The following is a 17,626-nucleotide window of genomic DNA, read 5'->3' on the forward strand; positions in this document are numbered from 1 at the left end:
TCTAAAATATACAAAGAGCTCCTACAACTCACTAGTGAAAACTCCCAAATAACCCAATTAAAACATGCAAAGGACTTGAATAGACATTCCTCCAAAGAATACATACTGCTGCCACTATGGAAAGCAGCATGAAGATTCCTCAAAAAAATTAAAATAGAATACCATATAAGTGGGTAATCTTACTGCTGGGTATATACCCAAAAGAATTGAAACTGTGATCTCAAAGAAATATCTGCACTCCCATGTTCCCTGCAGCATTCTTTGCAGTGGCCAAGATGTGCAAAGCAACCCAAATATCCACTGATGAATGAAACGTGGCATATGTATATACTATAATATTATCCTGGCTTAAAAAAGAAGGAAATCCTACCATTTGTGACAACACGGACTGACCTGGAAGACATTATGCTAGGTGAAATAGTCACAGAAGAAGAAATACTGAGTGATTCCGCTTATATGGAGCATCTAAAAATAGTCAAAAGTATAGAAATAGACAATAGAACGGTGGTTACCAGTGGATGGAGAGGGGGCATATGCAGAGTTGCTGTTCAATGGATTATCAAATTACAGTTACACAAGATAAGTAAGTTCCAGAGATCTCTTGTACAACATAGTGCCTAGGGTTAACGATAAGGTACTGTGCACTTAAAATTCTGTTAAGAGGGTAGTAACATAGGAGTTATTAAGAAATAAGTTTTAGGCAGCTAGAAAGGGTGAGAGTTCTCAGTGGAGCTTTCCTTTAATAAAAAGCGATCCCCAAACCATTTCCTTTCTAACAGAAAGCAGCTTGAGAAACCAGGCTGGCAACATTGATATGCAAATGCCAGCGGCTAAAAACCAGGTCCACTGGACATGGCAGTTTCCGCCCTCTTCTCCTTGTCACCACATGTGCCAGCTGTCATGGCCGCCTCTAGATAATGCCACGTGTGCAGGACATCATGGCGACCCGCATTTGCATATTAAAAGGCTAGGGTAGGAGGGCCAGTTTGGCTATGTGAATGACACACCCAGTCAAGCCAATCCCCTGGGCCCTATGCAAATCAGACACTGCCTCTTCCAGCCTCCAGGTATAACCCACTGTTGTTCCTCCGCACACGTGGTTTTTCTCCGTTCAGAGCCCAGCTCCCTCTATACCGGGACACTGTTTTCTTCTTTCTTCTTTCTTGTCTGTTAACTCTCCACTCCTTAAAACCACTCCACAAGTGTCCTTGTCGTTAATAGTATTGGCGTAAGACAAAAGACCCTGGTGTTTCTTCAGTCATCGGAGCCGTATCAGTAGTCTTACGTTAAGTTTTCTTACCTCACACAGACACACAAATGGAAGCTTTTGGAGATGATGGATATGTCTGTCACCTTGTTGTGGTGATGGTAACATGAGTGTATGTATTCCTCCAAACTCACCAAATTGTACACATTAATTATGTGTGGTTTTCATATATTAATTTGTCTTAGTCCATTTGTGTTGCTGTAAAATAGTACCTGAGGTTGGGTAATTTATGAGGAACAGGAGTTTTTTTGGCGTCCGATTCTGCAGGTTATACAGGAAGCGTGGCACCAGTGTCTACTTCCGGGGCTGCGTCTGCTCACAGCGGAAGACGAAGGGGAGCTATTGTGAAGGGATCATGTGGCAAGAGAGGAAGCCAGAGAGCAAGGGGGAGATGCCAGGCTCTTTTTAACAAACAGCTCTTGTGGGAACAGTAGGGTGAGAACTCACCCATTACCATGGGGAGGGCACCAAGCCATGCATGAGGGATCTGCCTGTACCACCCGAACACCGCCCGGTAGGCTCACCTCTAACACGGGATCAAATTTCAACGTGAGATTCGGAGGGGTCACACAAACCAACTAGAGCACAATTACACCTCAGTAAAGCTGAACAAATAGAAAAGGAAGTGTGTGTGTGTGTGTGTGTGTGTGTGTGTGTTTAAATGTGGTAAAGCAGAATGAAGAGGAACAAACACATGAGAACTCAGAAATCTATCAAGTCAAAGAAGAACTTGTGAATTTGTCTATTTTTTTCTCAAGATATTATCTAAACATTATGAATGTACTTATACTAGAAATTTTTCTACTCTTCTCAGTGGAACTAGAGACCAATGTAAATGCCCAAAGTAGGTATCTAATAGTATGGAAATCACCATTAGCAGAAAATGACCATTAATAAGGCGCCCTCTTTTCCTTCCAAAAACTCTTCTGCATGTATAGATTAGCAACAAAAGAAAATAAAAAAGAGAGAGAAGAAAAGATCACCAGCCGGGCGCGGTGGCTCACGCCTGTAATCCCAGCACTCTGGGGAGGCCAAGGTGGGCAGATCATGAGGTCAGGAGATCGAGACCATCCTGGCTAACACAGTGAAACCCCGTCTCTACTAAAAATACAAAAAATTAGCCGGGCATGGTGGTGGGTGCCTGTAGTCCCAGCTACTTGGGAGGCTGAGGCAGGAGAATGGCATGAACCCAGGAGGTGGGGCTTGCAATGAGCTGAAATTGTGCCACTGCACTCCAGCTTGGGTGACAGAGGAGACTCTGTCTCAAAAAAAAAAAAAAAAAAAAGATCACCAAGAAGGATGAAATGAATGCTCAATAAATTTAAAGTAAACTTAGGAAAATGAGCTCCTAATGGGTCTGTTTTATGACTGAGAAGTGATGTGAAATTCACATACTAGGTGTACTTCAGAGCAGAGTGGCCGCAGCAGTCTTGGATCAGCTGGAAGGGACAATTGTAAGAGTGATCGCAAACCTACAAGATGAGCCAAAGAGAGTGAGTCCATGACTGTACATCACAGAAGCCCCGAAGTAGACAGATAATCCATCAAATAGAAATGACACAGACTAATTTGTAAGCAAAAGGATTTGTAATATTTAGCAAAAAGGTAAGGGTACTCCATAGCACTAAAAAATATAAGGCAATTGCACTGACAGTCCTGCTTAAGGAATGGAAAGGAAAGAGAAGAATAAACTGTGTATAATGCTTTATGGTTTATAAGGTCCTTTATAATATTTGTTCTTCACAACAAAATAATGATCACTTCCATTTTTTGATGAATAAATTGAGGTTTGATGAGGTTAAATATGTGACCCTCAAACCACATTTCAGGCATTCATTCACTACAAAAATATCTACTGAATTAACTGTAGCTATTTCTTAAATTTGTAGTGATGTTTTTATGTTATAACTTTGACCATAGAAAATGGAAGACTATACCTAATAGCTCTTGAATTTAGAACAGGTCCTATTTTTTTCTTTAAGCAACATTTTGCTCTTAAAGTCTCATGGTCAGATGCTTCCTGGCATTTGGCTGGAGGAATGTACAGCTAGGGTCTAGTGAGGTATGGCATTGTTCCCTTGAAAAGGGCCTGGGTCTAGCTTACTCCCCCAGCTGACAAGGATCATTTGAGCTCCTTCCTGACCAGAACTCATCCAGGGATGCGATGGAGACTAAATCAAACTCTTCAGTTGCAGAATTCTTTGACTAAAAGGAGTATTATACAGAAGTCCACAGTATGTTTAAAAACAACAACAACACCACCAAAAACAAAAACAAAAGTAGAACTACTTTTGCTGATGAGGAGAAAGTAGACGCAGAATTCTGCCTTGCAGATAATAGGCGCTTAAACGTTGAATAAGTGAATGTCTGTATCTCTGCGGTAACCTCTTGGCTGACTGTGGATTAACTCATCTCATGTCCCATGGGTCCAGGCTGCCCTCTGTGCAGTGTGGCTGTCTGGTATCAGGGCCCTCAAACTCTAATAGGATCATTTGGGAGCTAAAATGCTTCACCCCAACAGCACCCCTAAAGGTGGGCATTTCACACACTAAGGACAGAGTCGCTAAGAACATGTAACCATGACCGTTTATTCACGGCGGCAGATGTGCAGTGGAAACAAGGGAGATCCTTTAAGACTTGTGGTATGACACAGCTAATGCTTCTGGAAGGCCAGCGAGAGTTACAGCAGAACAGAACTTCTTTTCAAAAATAGTTGAATACTAGGTCAGTATTCAAGTGATCCACTATAGCGTTCCCTCTTATCTTATTTCGCGTAATTCATCCTAGAGCCACACAAAACACAGCCTTTCCCCCTAAATCTCTACCTACTCTGGAAACAACTTCAAATCACATTTCTATTATAAAAAAGGAATGTATTATTTTTCTCGTGCTATGAATGGGAAAACTAATACTCTACAAAATGTGTCTTAGAAAGGAGGCCAGAGGCTGAACTGACACCAGACATGATGAACATTTGGTCTTTCAAATGTGGAAATACAGAATGAATGGTGCCAGATATTTGATTTGAACAATAAGCCCCAAAATGTAATCCTAACATTTAAAGCTATACAACAAACAAACAACAACGGCAACAAAAATACATAAAATGATGTTGAAATTAAGAGAGAAACTTTTTGGGGGCATTGTTTTCTCAGCACTTTTCTTGCCTTGACCCTGCTAGTCTCACTATTAAGATGTTACGAGAAGTGGTTTTTGTGCAACATTACATTGTCCTCATCATCTTCAACAACTCATCTCAATACAAGATTCATAAACAAAAAGCACAGGTTACGATCTGTCTATATCTGGTCAGATTTATGAAGTCTGCAAAATACATAACACTTGGCGTCTCTGTCATCCCAAGATGGGTGTAGCTGAGTAACTCCTGCAAGACGTCGAGCTGCTCTGAGCAATCTCTGCTGGGGCTTCTTCTCTCCCTTCCAAAGACAGTTTGCTTAGAGCCACTGGGCACCAACCACTTGATCTTCATGCCAGGAAAAGTCCATTTCTTTACTATTTACATCACACTCACTGGGTGCCAGGTGGTGTCCTGAATGTTTTGCTAACATTGACTCGATCCTTGAAACAAACCTATGAGGTAAGCACTATTAATGTCCAACTTTCACAGACGAGAACATGGTGGGACAGATGAGTTAGGCAGCGTGCTCACATATCTCATGGCTGTGAAGAGCTGTGGCCTGTATTGGGCCCCAGGAGTCTGGGTGTAGAGCTGGAATCTGCAGTTGTTCCCTCTGCGGCCCTCGCAGTTAAATGACAGCAATGAGCATCTCTGAGAGCACGGCAGATGGCCCTGGGATCTGCATGCAGTGGGACTGTTGTGGATGCATTTTCTTGCTCATGCCTAAAAGAGCCCCTTGAAGGCTTTGGTTAAGTAGAGTCCACTCTGGCTGAGCTCTCTTAGAAGGTGACCTAGACCTGGACTTTCTGAACTTTTTCAAGTAAGGGAAAGAACAGGAGTGGGTCACTGAAAATATCCTAAAGCTGTATCTGTTCTGTTTTTAGAGTTTTCCTGAGCCTCTTTGCAAGGGTCACTTCCCCACATGTCCGAGAAGGAAAAAGGAGGTAAGAGGAGAGAAATAGAGAATCAGAATCTGCCCTTGAATGAAACACTATTTGAAGCATTAAATCACTAAGAGAATGCAACCCTTCGAGGCAGATTGAATATGGAACTTCTGTTACCTTATTAAGTCAAACCGGTTAGAAACCAGATGTCTCCTAAAAAATGGAACATATTTGTTTACAAACATACATAGTAAGTGACAAGATGTATGGAAAATAAATATGACACTGAATATTTCAAACGAGTTCTTCTTTACTAAGTTAGCAAGTGACATAGGTAAGGTCGGATCAGCCTAACATCAATAACAATTTTCCTGTAACGGACCCAGAAATGGGGATCTGTAGATAAAATACATTGGCTATGCAGTAGTAACCTTGCTTAAAAAATATGTTTTTGTGTTTAATTAGTAATGTTCTATCACACCTTAAAGAATGGGTCCTCACTTCTCTCAAACCTTCCCTTCCACATGCCCTGGGTGAGGAGACATGGAATCAGTAACTCAAAGGACAAGTGGCACCATTGCCACCGCCACTCCGGAGGTGAATTAATGCATAAATAAGACAGATCAGAAGCAGGTGATACGCTGCTATTCATACACCCGTTCATCCGAGAATCGAATGCCTCTCCCCAGACGTCACCCCAATGGGTAGGTAGGTGGCAAGTACTATTTTCCTCTCCCTGGTGCAGTGTATAAATACCTTGGCAGTCAGTGTGCTCTGAGTAACTAATTACTGTTTTCACCTCTGTTTTTCCCCTAATGCACAGAGACTGTACATATAATGCCACATAATGAATTACTGACAGAGTCAATAGCAGATTCGAGACTTTCTATGTCCCAGTTAAGACAGAACGCTTAAGTCAGCCTTCATCACTCTTACGGGCTCAGTTCTCTTAGACCTCAACCTAATTTTAAGGTCAGCCATGTTATCAATTCTCTGCCCGTACATTAGGTGAGTAAGACAATAAGAATGAACATCAACACATTGTCACATCCGTGATCTTGCTTTCCTCTACCCAGCTGAACAATTTCAAAGTTTGATTATCTAATCTCCATGTAGTGACCTTGCCTCCCTTTTTAATTAGAAACTTTTTTTTTTTTTTTTTGAGACAGAGTCTCGTTCTTGTTGCCCAGGCTGGAATGCAGTGTTGCAATTTGGCTCACTGCAACCTCCGCCTCCCAGGTTCAAGCAATTCCCCTGCCTCAGCCTCCCGAGTAGCTACGATTACAGGTTCCTGCCACCATGCACAGCTAATTTTGTATTTTTAGTAGAGATGGGGTTTCACCATGTTGGCCAGGCTGGTCTCCAACTCCTGACCTCAAGTGATCTGCCCACCTTGGCCTCCCAAAGTGCTGGGATTACAGGCATGAGCTACTGGGCCTGGCCAGAACTTTTCTTTTGCAATCTCAAAACCTCCACTCCTTTCACGACCTTTCTGATTTCCCGGGAGCCCTCACTACCAGACCTTAGTGCTGGGGTAGGAAACCTCCCCAGTGGCTGGAACCAGGCGGCTTCAGTCTCTAGGTGGCCCTTGCCCTGGAGCAGCGAGCTGAAGCCACAGCACAGGTGCCACTCAGTAATTCTGTACCTGTTGCTGGCGCCAAGAAGGGTTCCACATTCACAAGTGTGACTGGGAGTTTCACTGTGATGCTCTTTCCTAGACCGTTTGCAGGGACCCTGAAGGGTAACGCTAGTCAGTGTGGGATGAGAGTTCCCCGAATTCATCCTCCTTTTATCCGAGTTCTGATTTTCCAATTTCCTGGCTCCACCTGGGCATGCCCACCCAGCTTTTGGATGAAACTCTTCCTCCAAGGGTGACAGGGAGTGGAGAAATGACGCCGGCCACGGGGCAGGCATGGAGAGCCTGCCCTTCCCACTTGCTTCTGTGAGTGCTCGCCTGGGGATCCCTGCAGCACCTCCGACTCACCATGTCCAGGACTCCATGCGCACCTGCATCTCCTGTGTTCTCCAGTGCTGAAAATGTCATCACCATCCTCACACCCAAGCTTCTCAGTCATTTTTGAATTATCTTCTCTGCAGCCCACATTTAATGAACTCTTCAGTCTTGCTGATTTTAAAGTGCCATCTTTCAGGCTTTTTCCTCCTCTCCATTATCCTGGTGCAAACCCTTGAGAATGGCCCTTGAGCCTCTGACCTAAGGCCTAGAAATAGGGCCATGAGCAAACATCTACACTCACTTGTTTCTTTCAAAAGACCTTTGCTAAGCCATGCCTAACTAACATTCTCATTTCCATCATACCTGGACTGCTGTCGCTGGTCTCTGCAACCAAGAGCGCTCTGCACACACTGTGTTGTTCTGACTCTCTCAATCACTCCAAATATACAAAAGTCTCACTTCCACTCTGACACATCCCCCTCAATTGATATGGTTTGGACCTATGTCTCTGCCCAAATCTCACGTTGAATTGTGGTCCCCAGTGTTGGAGGTGGGGCCTGGTGGGAGGTGATTGGATCATGGCTGTGGATTTCCCCCTCAGTACTGTCCTTGCGACAGTGTGTGAGTTCATCTGAGATCTGGTCCTTATTAGTGTGTAGTATCTGCCCCCTAATCTCGCTCCTGCTCCAGCCATGTAAGATGGGCCTGATTTTCCTTCACCTTTTGCCACGATTGTAAGTTTCCTTAGGCAGAAGCCCAGGAGCAGAAGCCGCTATTCTTGTACAGCCTGCGGAACCGAGAGCTCAACAAACCTCGTTTCTTTATAAATTACACAGTCTCAGGTATTTCCTTATAGTAGTGCAAGAATGCACTAATGCACCCATCAGGAAGTTTCCCTGTCCTCTAGAAGTGTAACTGTATCTCAGATTGGGAGGGCAAGCAGGGATTAAGGTCCTGTAGGCCCCAAATGCCCACAGGCATGAATAGCTTTTCTTCCAGCGTTGGAATAGATACAGCAGCTGAAGTGGCTGGCTTCTGTTAGGGCGTGGTTGCACTGGGGGGCCATGACATAATTACTAAACTTCAGAGGCGGGTGAGGAACTGAAACTGACAGAGGAATTCAGGATTCGTATGTTTGATCTCATGGTCTCTCCAGAGTGTAGACCCAAGAGTAGCGTGGAATGTGGAGTGGGCGGAAGGGGGCCTGGCCTGCTCTCTGGACCTGGTTGGATTTGAATAAATTACAGTAGACACGTGATGACTTCACAATGCAATTGCAGCCTCGTCCCAGTTGTTTTTATTTCCAACTCAAGTCCATCAAATCAGTTTGCATCCTTCAAGTTTGGCCCTGCTGTTTCCTTCCTCATGTATAATCTTTCACGCAAACTATCCCTTAGGGTAGGGGCGTGGGGGAACTACAGACTAATTCCCCTCATTAATTTTGTATGCATCCACTGCAGGAAAATCAATTTAGAATCCATCACTCTTAGGATGCTTTTCTGATTAAGTAAGAAACATTTACCATCTACACAGCATATAAAGCTTTACCACTGGACAATTTTAATGCAAATTAAAGCATAAAGTGTCTCTCTGTTTTTTCCAAGATCCAGACTGGTCCCCTAGAAAGCCTTCCCTGATGGCCCCAGATAAAGTGAGTCATCCCCTTTACTCAGTCCCACCCCACAGAATCCAGCCCAGTATAATAAGTTCACAGCCTACATCGTCTTTATTCATGTTTCTCTGGAACTCAGCACGCAGGAGGTATTCATTAAGTATTGATTTTACGAGATTCAAGGTTTCTATTTGTACATAAGAGATTTGGTTGGCTAACTAACAATTTCAATGGTTGATTACAATCCTAAATTGTCCATGTCACTGGGAAATCATTGACACATTGTTAAAGAAGCTTCCTCTTTTATCTCCAGCTTTGTTGAGATATAATTGACAAATAAAAATTGTATATACTTAAGGTGTACACATGATGTTTTGATACATGAATACATTGTGAAATGATTATCATAATCAAGTGAATTAGCATATCCATCACCTCACATCATTACCATTTTTTTTTGTTTTTTTTTTTTGGTGCTGAGAACACTTGATACCTACTCTCAGGAAATTTCTAGTATGCAATAGAGTATAATTAACTGTAGTCACCATGCTGTACATTAGCTCTCCAGAATTTATTCATCTTATAATGAAAACTTCGTACCTTTTATCCAACATCTCCCTGTTTCTCCCACCCCACAGCCCCTGGCAAGCACCATTCCATTCCCTGCTTCTTTAAGTTTGACTATTTTAAATTCATCATATAAGTGAGATCATATAATATTTTTCTTTCTGTGTCTGGCTTATTTTACTTAGTATAATGTGCTCCAGGTTCATTCGTGACACTCCATATAGGATTTCTTTTTTTTCTAAGACTGAATAACATGCATATATATGCATGTTAGAATTCAGTCTTCATTCTTAGTCTTCATCTGTGCAGTGAATTGATTTGCTTCTCATTCCTTTTTGTATGTATTCTATAGCTATGTTCTTTGTGGTCACCCTAAGGATTACATTTAATATCGTAATGTTATAAAACTCCAATTTGAATTGATACCAACTTAACTTCAAGAACACACACACAAAATGCTCCTATGCAACTGCACCCTCACCCTTTTCAGGTTTTGTTGTTGTTGTTGTTGTTTTTGAGACAGAGTCGCAGTTCTGTTACCCACACTGAAGTGTAGTGGCATAATCTCAACTCACTGAAACCATCACCTCCCAGGTTCAAGCAATTCTTGTGCCTCAGTCCCCCAAGTAGCTGGGATTACAGGGGCGCACCACCATGCCCAGCTAGTTTTTATATTTTTTAGTAGAGACAGGGTTTTTCCATATTGGCCAGGCTGGTCTCAAACTCCTGGCCTCAAATGATCTGTTCATCTTGGCCTCCCAAAGTGTTGGGATCAGTTATTGATGTTACAAAATTACATCTTAATACATTGTATGTCCAGAAACATGAACTTGTATTTTTTATGCATTAATAGGTTAAATAATGTAGAAAACAAAATGTGGAGTTACAAACCAAAGTGAAATAATACTAGTTTCTATAATTGCGCGTGTATTTACCTTTACCGAGAACTTTATTTCTACACATGGCTTCAAGTTCCTTTCTTGTCCTTTCAATCTGTGGGATTCCTTTTAGTGTTTTCTGCAGGGTGGGTCTAGCAGTAGCAAACTCCCTTGGCTTTTGCTTACCTGGGAATGTCTTAATTTACCCTTTGCTTTTGATATACAGTTTTGCTGGATATTGGATTGTTGGTTGACAGGTTTTCTTTTTTTTTTTTTCCTTGCTAAATACATCAGCCCATTGTCTTCTGGCCTCCATAGTTTCTGATGAGAAGTCAGTTGTTAATCTTTGGAGTATTCTGTATACATGAGGAGTCCTTTTTCTCTCACTGCTTTCAAGATTCTTTGTCTTTTGACAGTTTGATTATAATATGTCTCAGTGTGGTTCTCTTTGAGTTCATCCTACTTAGAATTTGTTGAGCTTCTTGGATGTTTACATTCATGGCTTTCATCATATTTGGAAAATTTTCAGCCATTATTTCTTTGAATAACCTCTCTACCCCTTTCTCTCTCTCTTCTTCTTAGAATCCCACATGAATATGCTGGTCCACTTTATGATGTTCCACAGATCCCTCAGGCTTTGTTAACTTTTTCAAAAGAAAAATCTTTTTTCTTTCTGTTCTTCAGATTATGTAATTTATTGTGTTATCTTTAAGTTCACGGATGATGTTTCTGTCCACTCAAATCTACTTTTGAATCCTTCTGGTAAATTTTTCCTTTTAGTTACTGTCCTTTTTAGTTCCAGTACTGAAGCTGGTTTCTTTTTAGACTTTTTAATCTTTTTATTGGTATCTTCATTTTGTTCATACATTGTTTTCTTGACTTCTTCCCCATGTTCTTTTGGTTCTTTGAGCATCTTTAAGATAGTTGTTTTTAAAATCTTTGTCTAGCAGTGTCTTCTATCTGTTGTTTCTTAGGGACAGTTTCCATTGATTTATTTTTTATTTTGAATGGACAATACTTTCCTGTTTTTTTTTTTTTATGCCTTGTGATTTTTGTTGAAAACTGGATATTTGATCTAACATAGTAACTCTGGAAATCAGACTCCTCACTTCCCCAGGTTTTTCTAAAAAAAAAATTGTTCTCTGTTGTATCTGTGCTGGTGATCAGCCTAAGGTGTAAACCTAAGGTCTTCTCAGGTCTTCTTTAAGCCTGTGCCTTTCCTTGGGCATGCATAGTGACTTTCTAGATGCCTTTGTATATGTGATTGCTTTTAAATGTCTGGTTTCCAAAAGAAGCAAAAGAAAAAAATGAGGGGGAAGGAGAAAAGAAGAAAAAGGGGTTGCTGGCCATACAAATGCCTTGGAAATTGCTTCAACCAGATGGGGAGGGGCTTGCAAAAAATGAGGGAGGGATGTGGCAATAGTTGCCCCCTCTGTGTTTGCAGCTCCACATTCAGAAGCAGCAATCAGAACACAGGTCCCCAAGTTTTGGAGGAAAGGGTCCTTTTCACCTACCCTGGCTCCCACAAGCTTGTGCAAGCTACTCTAGGAACAGGTATACAGCTCCCTGCCATAGGACTGTGGGATGAGTAGCTGCCACCTTGCTACCAGCTTATATGACTGAAATTAACCACAATTTACTTTCTTTTTTTTTTTGAGATGGAGTCTCGTTCTGTCCCCCAGGCTCGAGTGCAGTGGTGCGATCTCGGCTCACTGCAAGCTCTGCCTCCTGGGTTCACGCCATTCTCCTGCCTCAGCCTCCCAAGCAGCTGGGACTACAGGTGCCCGCCACCATGCCTGGCTAATTTTTTGTACGTTTAGTAGAGACGGGGTTTCACCGTGTTAGCCAGGATGGTCTCAATCTCCTGACCTCATGATCTGCCTGCCTCGGCCTCCCAAAGTGCTGGGATTACAGGCGTGAGCCACTGCGCTGGGCCACAATTTACCTTCTAAGCCTTTCTGTGAATGTTTCAATCCTTAGAATAGATGCCAGACTTCAAAAAAAGTTCCATCAGACAGATTCTGTCAGTGCAATTGTTGTCTATGTAGGGAGACAGATGCCTGGTGCTTTTTACTCCACCATCTTCCCAGAATCCTTTCTCTCAATGCCTTCCTTTTAAAAATTCCTCAATGAATTTAATAATTTGATACAGTGTCACTTAAATAAAGCCAACCAAGTGAAAACCTAGATTATCAGAAAATAAAATTTGGGTGTAAAAATTCCCTTAAAATTCAGAATATGATTAATTTCTTAAAATGAATGCCCCTCGGGCATTTAAATATATGATTCAATTTGTTAGAATTTGATTTATACAATATGTGCCAGGAACATGTTTATTAGATAAACCGAGATACACCCAAGCTTGCAAGCACGTCCCTCAAAGGAAATCAGTTAATACCCTTAGAATAAAAATAGAAAAGAGCGAGAGCAATGCTTAGCACGAAATCTCACAGATTATTTCACAGAAACACAGGTGTTACAGTGAAGAATACAGAATCACAGGAATGTTCTGTAACAATGACACATTAAGAAAACCATCAGCTCTCTAACACTGACCACAAGTGGGTTTCAAAGGGAGGGGGCTAAAAGCAAAACAAAATGAAATAGCCTCCTTGAATGTACTTAATTAGGCACTTCAAAACCAGAGCAGAAAGCGTCCTATCAGTTCTAAGTTTACGCAGTTATTAAGTTTGAAGGCTGAATATTATTTTGCTCCAGGCAGTTCAACTAGCTGTGTGGATGCTGTTTGTATAAATACCTCATTATGCATAAAAGTGGCAGAAACACCCTGCACTCACCTTGCATTTCTGTAAAAGAACTGATTATTGATAGCATCTACTTCCATGTTCCCCACCCTCTGGTATGGAAATCTCATGGATTTTGCCAGTATTTACAAGGGGATCATAAAATCCAGAAATTATTGATTCCACAGCTCAGGTATGAGTTGGTGTCAGGCGATTGGGATTAACTACAGTGTGGGAGGGAGGGAATCCTGGAGTTATCTGCAGTGGAACCCAGCTCTTTCTGTCCTTGGGCAGGTTCCGGAGTAAAAGACTCTGCACAAAGTGGATGGTGAGAAGAAATAGGAATGAATTGCTTGACTATAAATGACAACATGCACTGAGGTTGAAGGGAAGAAAAACAGATGTGAAAAGGGGAAGGGAATCTGCATCACAGAATGTGTGGCAGGAAGAAGGAGGAGCACATCTGGATTTGAGGACATGCGAGTATCTCTCCTTCCTACTTGCTAGATGAGGAAATACACAGACAGACTGAATGACTGGCCTGTGGTCATGCAAGCTATTAAGACAGCAGTAACTGATCCTGTGTCTCCTCATCAGCTACACCATGGCCCTTTCAAGAGGCGGTGTTTGCTCCCTTTGCTTTGCTTCAGTTAGCTGGTTTCCTGCCAACACAACATGTCTGAGGGGCTGAGCATCAAAGTGCTGCCATAGTGACAGCCCAGGGGCTGCCAGAGGAAGGTGAAGGTGTGCGAAATCAATGTTTTGTATCCACCCTCCCTCGCCATGGTATTCTGACTCTGCAAGGGGCTTTGTGGTGAAGACAGCAATGTGACCACTGGGAGTCTCCGACAAGAACGAAGCAAATTGAGCTGTGCTCTCCTGCCTGGCATGAGGCTTGTTCAGATACTGCAGAAAAAGGCACTTAGTGCAGTGCCTCATGTGGAGGGGATGCAGAGTGACCGCTGGCTGCGATCACCATCATCATTGTCACTGGCACGTTGAACTCCAGTGAGTGTAATTATATATATTTGTGCTTCTGTTAATTTACATTCACGATTCTGGATTTGGCGCTTAGCACAGTGGTTGGCACATATAAAATATTCAGTAAAAATAATGAAATGAATGAATGAATGGTTTTTTTCTATGGCATGTGTGTCAGAAGAGATGGGACAACCCCATCTGCACCAGGTACCAGGAAGCAAACTCTTCCCAGACTGGCGTCATGAATCTGCACAAGGTGACACAGTGGCACAGCAGCCTTCGGGAGACATTGCCGTGTTTTCCTCTGCCCTTTCTCAGTCAGAATCTGTGAAGACGAACTACCTCTTCTTTCCCCTGGATTTCTATCCATAAATGTATCTTTGCACAATTGCTACCAGCATATAATATCTCCACACTAGAAATCTCAGCGGTCAAGCTCTAGAAATCTCCGTGGTCAGGCTCTGTCTTGTGACTTTCCTGCCATCTCCTTGAAACTGATATTTATCATTCATTTCTCTCTAATCAACCAGTTATATACTTGAGTTTGCATATCAAGTCCCAATCTCCTTCTCAATTTCACTGTGGAGGAGGCAAATTCTTCATGAACAGGCTCTATAGTACCACAGAAAGAGTCATTATGTACATTCTTAACGAAGTGAAGAATTTTTCCAAAAGTAGAAATCCCTGCTTGTTTACTCCCAATATTCAGTCAGTTGGCAGGTTTTCTGTTTCTTCTTTTACAAAAGTGTCATTTGTCCCACAAGCGTATGTGCTGAGCCTTCAAAGCATTGAGGGGAGGAGGTGCTTAGGAAGTTGATTTTTCTCTTTCCTACTAAAATGCCCTACGTACTAAAATGCCTGAGATAGGACTCAGATAATGTTAAGAGATTATAAAGATAGAAATATTTCAAAAGGAAGAAAGGAAAACCACAAACTACTACTACAATTTTGTCCAGCATTCTTTTAGAATGGTGACTACCTGTTCCTAGAATTGCAGAGAGGTTTTTCAAGTTGAGATGGGACAACAGATGTAATTTTTGCTGCATGGAGAACAAGGAAGAATTTGCTATCATAGACAAGGTGTGATAGTGATGCTCTGAACTCACTGTCACAGCGTATTAGGGACAGCTGGCAACAGGGGTTGGGCACACAGTTGCAAACAAACAAGTAATAAGATTGATAAATGATTGACTTTTGGGGTGCAAGGAGATAAATTATTGAAAGACTGCACTGTTGGATTCTTTGTAAAAGTTGTCTGGTAGAGAAACCTTACCTTCAATCACAAGTTTTATTTGCCAATATCAAACATGATACTGAATCCAGCTAGGTAGGTTACAGCCCATCCAATAAAATGACAAGAAGCAAAAGAGCAGAAAACAACCAAGATGTCAGCATGCCTACTGGAGGGTTGACGCAGTCTTCTGCCAAGGTGATACTTTGCTTTCATGCCAAAACAGTGATCTAAAGTTTTATCCTGAAGAAACAAGAGACTTCATGGGCTTCCATAGGTTTCTTGGTGAATATTATTCTTGTGCATCCTGTTCTTTGATGTATTGATTTTGATCAATACATCAAAATCAGGTACAAGGCAGACCTTTTCTTTGTTGGATTCCAAATGTACAAGAGATCTACATTTCCTGTATTTGTATGGACAGTGTTATTAGTCAGTTCTCACATTGCTATAGGTTGGCGCAACAACTTAATATAAAGAACTACCTGAGACTGTGTAATTTGTAAAGAAAAGAGGTTCAGCCAGGCACAGTGGCTCACACCTGTAATCCCAGCACTTTGGGAGGTTGAGGTGTGTGGATCACTTGAGGCCAGGATTTCAAGACCAACGTGGCGAAATCCTATGTCTATTAAAAAAAAAAAAAATTAACTGGGCATGGTGGCATATGCTTATGGTCCCAGCTACTCAGGGAATGAGGCCTGAGATTGCTTGAATATGGGAGGCAGAGGCTGCAGTATGAGGAGATCGCACGACTGCGCTCCAGTCTGGGCAACAGAGCAACACTGTCAAAAAAAAAAAAAATAAAGGAAAGAGGTTTAATTGGCTTACGGTTCCACAGGCTATACAGAGAACCTGGCTGGGGAGGCCTCAGGAAACTTATAATGGTAGAAGGCAAAGGGCAAGCAGACACTTTCTACAAGGTTGGAGCAGGAGGAAGAGAGCAAAGCGGGAGGTGCTACACATTGTCAAACTATCAGAACTTGTGAGCGTTCACTCACCATCATGAAAACAGAAAGGGGGAAATCTACCCCAATGATCCAATCACCTCTCACCTGTCCCCTCCTCCAACATGCCTGGTTACCATTTGACATGAGATTTGGGTAGGGACACAAAGCCAAACCCCATCAGACGGCTTCAGCCTCAAACAGCATCCCTTATGTCAAACCTAGAACTTAGATAGCAAAGGATTATTAACAGTTATTAATTTACACATTCGGAGGAAAGCTGGATTCCTATACATCTAGGCTATAAAATAACTTGAAATGCAAACTTGTGTAAGAAGAAACAACCAAATTTCGAACAACATGTTAGGATTTTGGAGAAATTTATAGAGCAAGAGAAACAGAGAAACAAAACATGGGAAATAAATATTGTCTAGAAATTTCAGTGTTAGGATATAATCAAGATTGAGTTTTTGTACATTTGGAATCCAACAAACAAAAGGTCTGTCTTGTACCTGATTTTGATATATTGTTAAAAATCAATACATCAAAGAACAGGACGCACAAGAAGAATATTCACCAAGAAATCTATGGAAGCCCATGAAGTAGAGAGACCCGGCCAGACAGTCAAATGAAGTCCCCAGTGGAAACGTTACAGGAAAGCAGATTTTGGTTAAATATTGAAATTGTTTCAGTTAAGCTGTTGCAAAACAGTATCAGTCCAAATGGGATGCAGTGTGCACCATGTAACTCAGGAGATTCAGGCAGGGGTCTGTGCCCACTTGTTGAGGGATGACACTTAACTGGGATCCACCGCAAATGAAATAAGGCCATCTCAGTCTGAAAAATTCCAGGAGCTTTTTGTTTGTCATGTTTGTGACATACTAAGTGTTTTCATTCATTTGCATTTTGTGGCCCTTATTTTCAATGCATCTCTGCCTTACATTTGTAGTTAAAATCAATGGTTCTACTTGATATTCTTTCTGTATATCTTCAACATTTTTCCATTTCTCATCATATTTCTCTTAGATTTTAAAAATATGAAAGAACCCTCATGGTTTTAGGTTTTAATCTCTCTACCTACTAAATGCCCTTGTGCTTTTCGTCATATTCATTGGCCTTCTTTCTCCTTTACCTACGTCTCTCCTTCTCTTTCTCTTTCTCATTCTCTCAAGACAAACTTTCAAGCTGAAGATCCACCATGGCCTAATTTAGACAGAATGACTTTCTTCTTGAACATTATTTGCAACTCATCTTCCCCAAGCTTAAACAAGTGAAACTAGACCTTTTTTTCTCTCTTCAAGTTCCAATTAATTTACATAGTTCAATGAGCAAGTCTTGTAAATTCTTCTTGCTAAAGAACATTTCTTGCAATTGGCTTGAATCATCTCAAGTTAAGTCCTGCTGACAGTGAGGACTCCTGTGCAG

The 17,626-nt window shown here is 41.7% G+C and overlaps 1 protein-coding gene across 2 annotated transcripts in view; it reads right to left on the reverse strand.

Moving 5' to 3' along the window:
- PACRG (parkin coregulated) overlaps positions 1–17,626 on the reverse strand; it is a 582,476-nt gene that overhangs the window by 189,934 nt on the left and 374,916 nt on the right. The gene's annotated exons all lie outside the window — the stretch shown is intronic.

Source organism: Trachypithecus francoisi, unplaced genomic scaffold, assembly GCF_009764315.1.
Source record: "Trachypithecus francoisi isolate TF-2019V2 unplaced genomic scaffold, Tfra_2.0 Lachesis_group15, whole genome shotgun sequence".
In the NCBI taxonomy this organism is placed as follows: Eukaryota; Metazoa; Chordata; class Mammalia; order Primates; family Cercopithecidae; genus Trachypithecus; species Trachypithecus francoisi.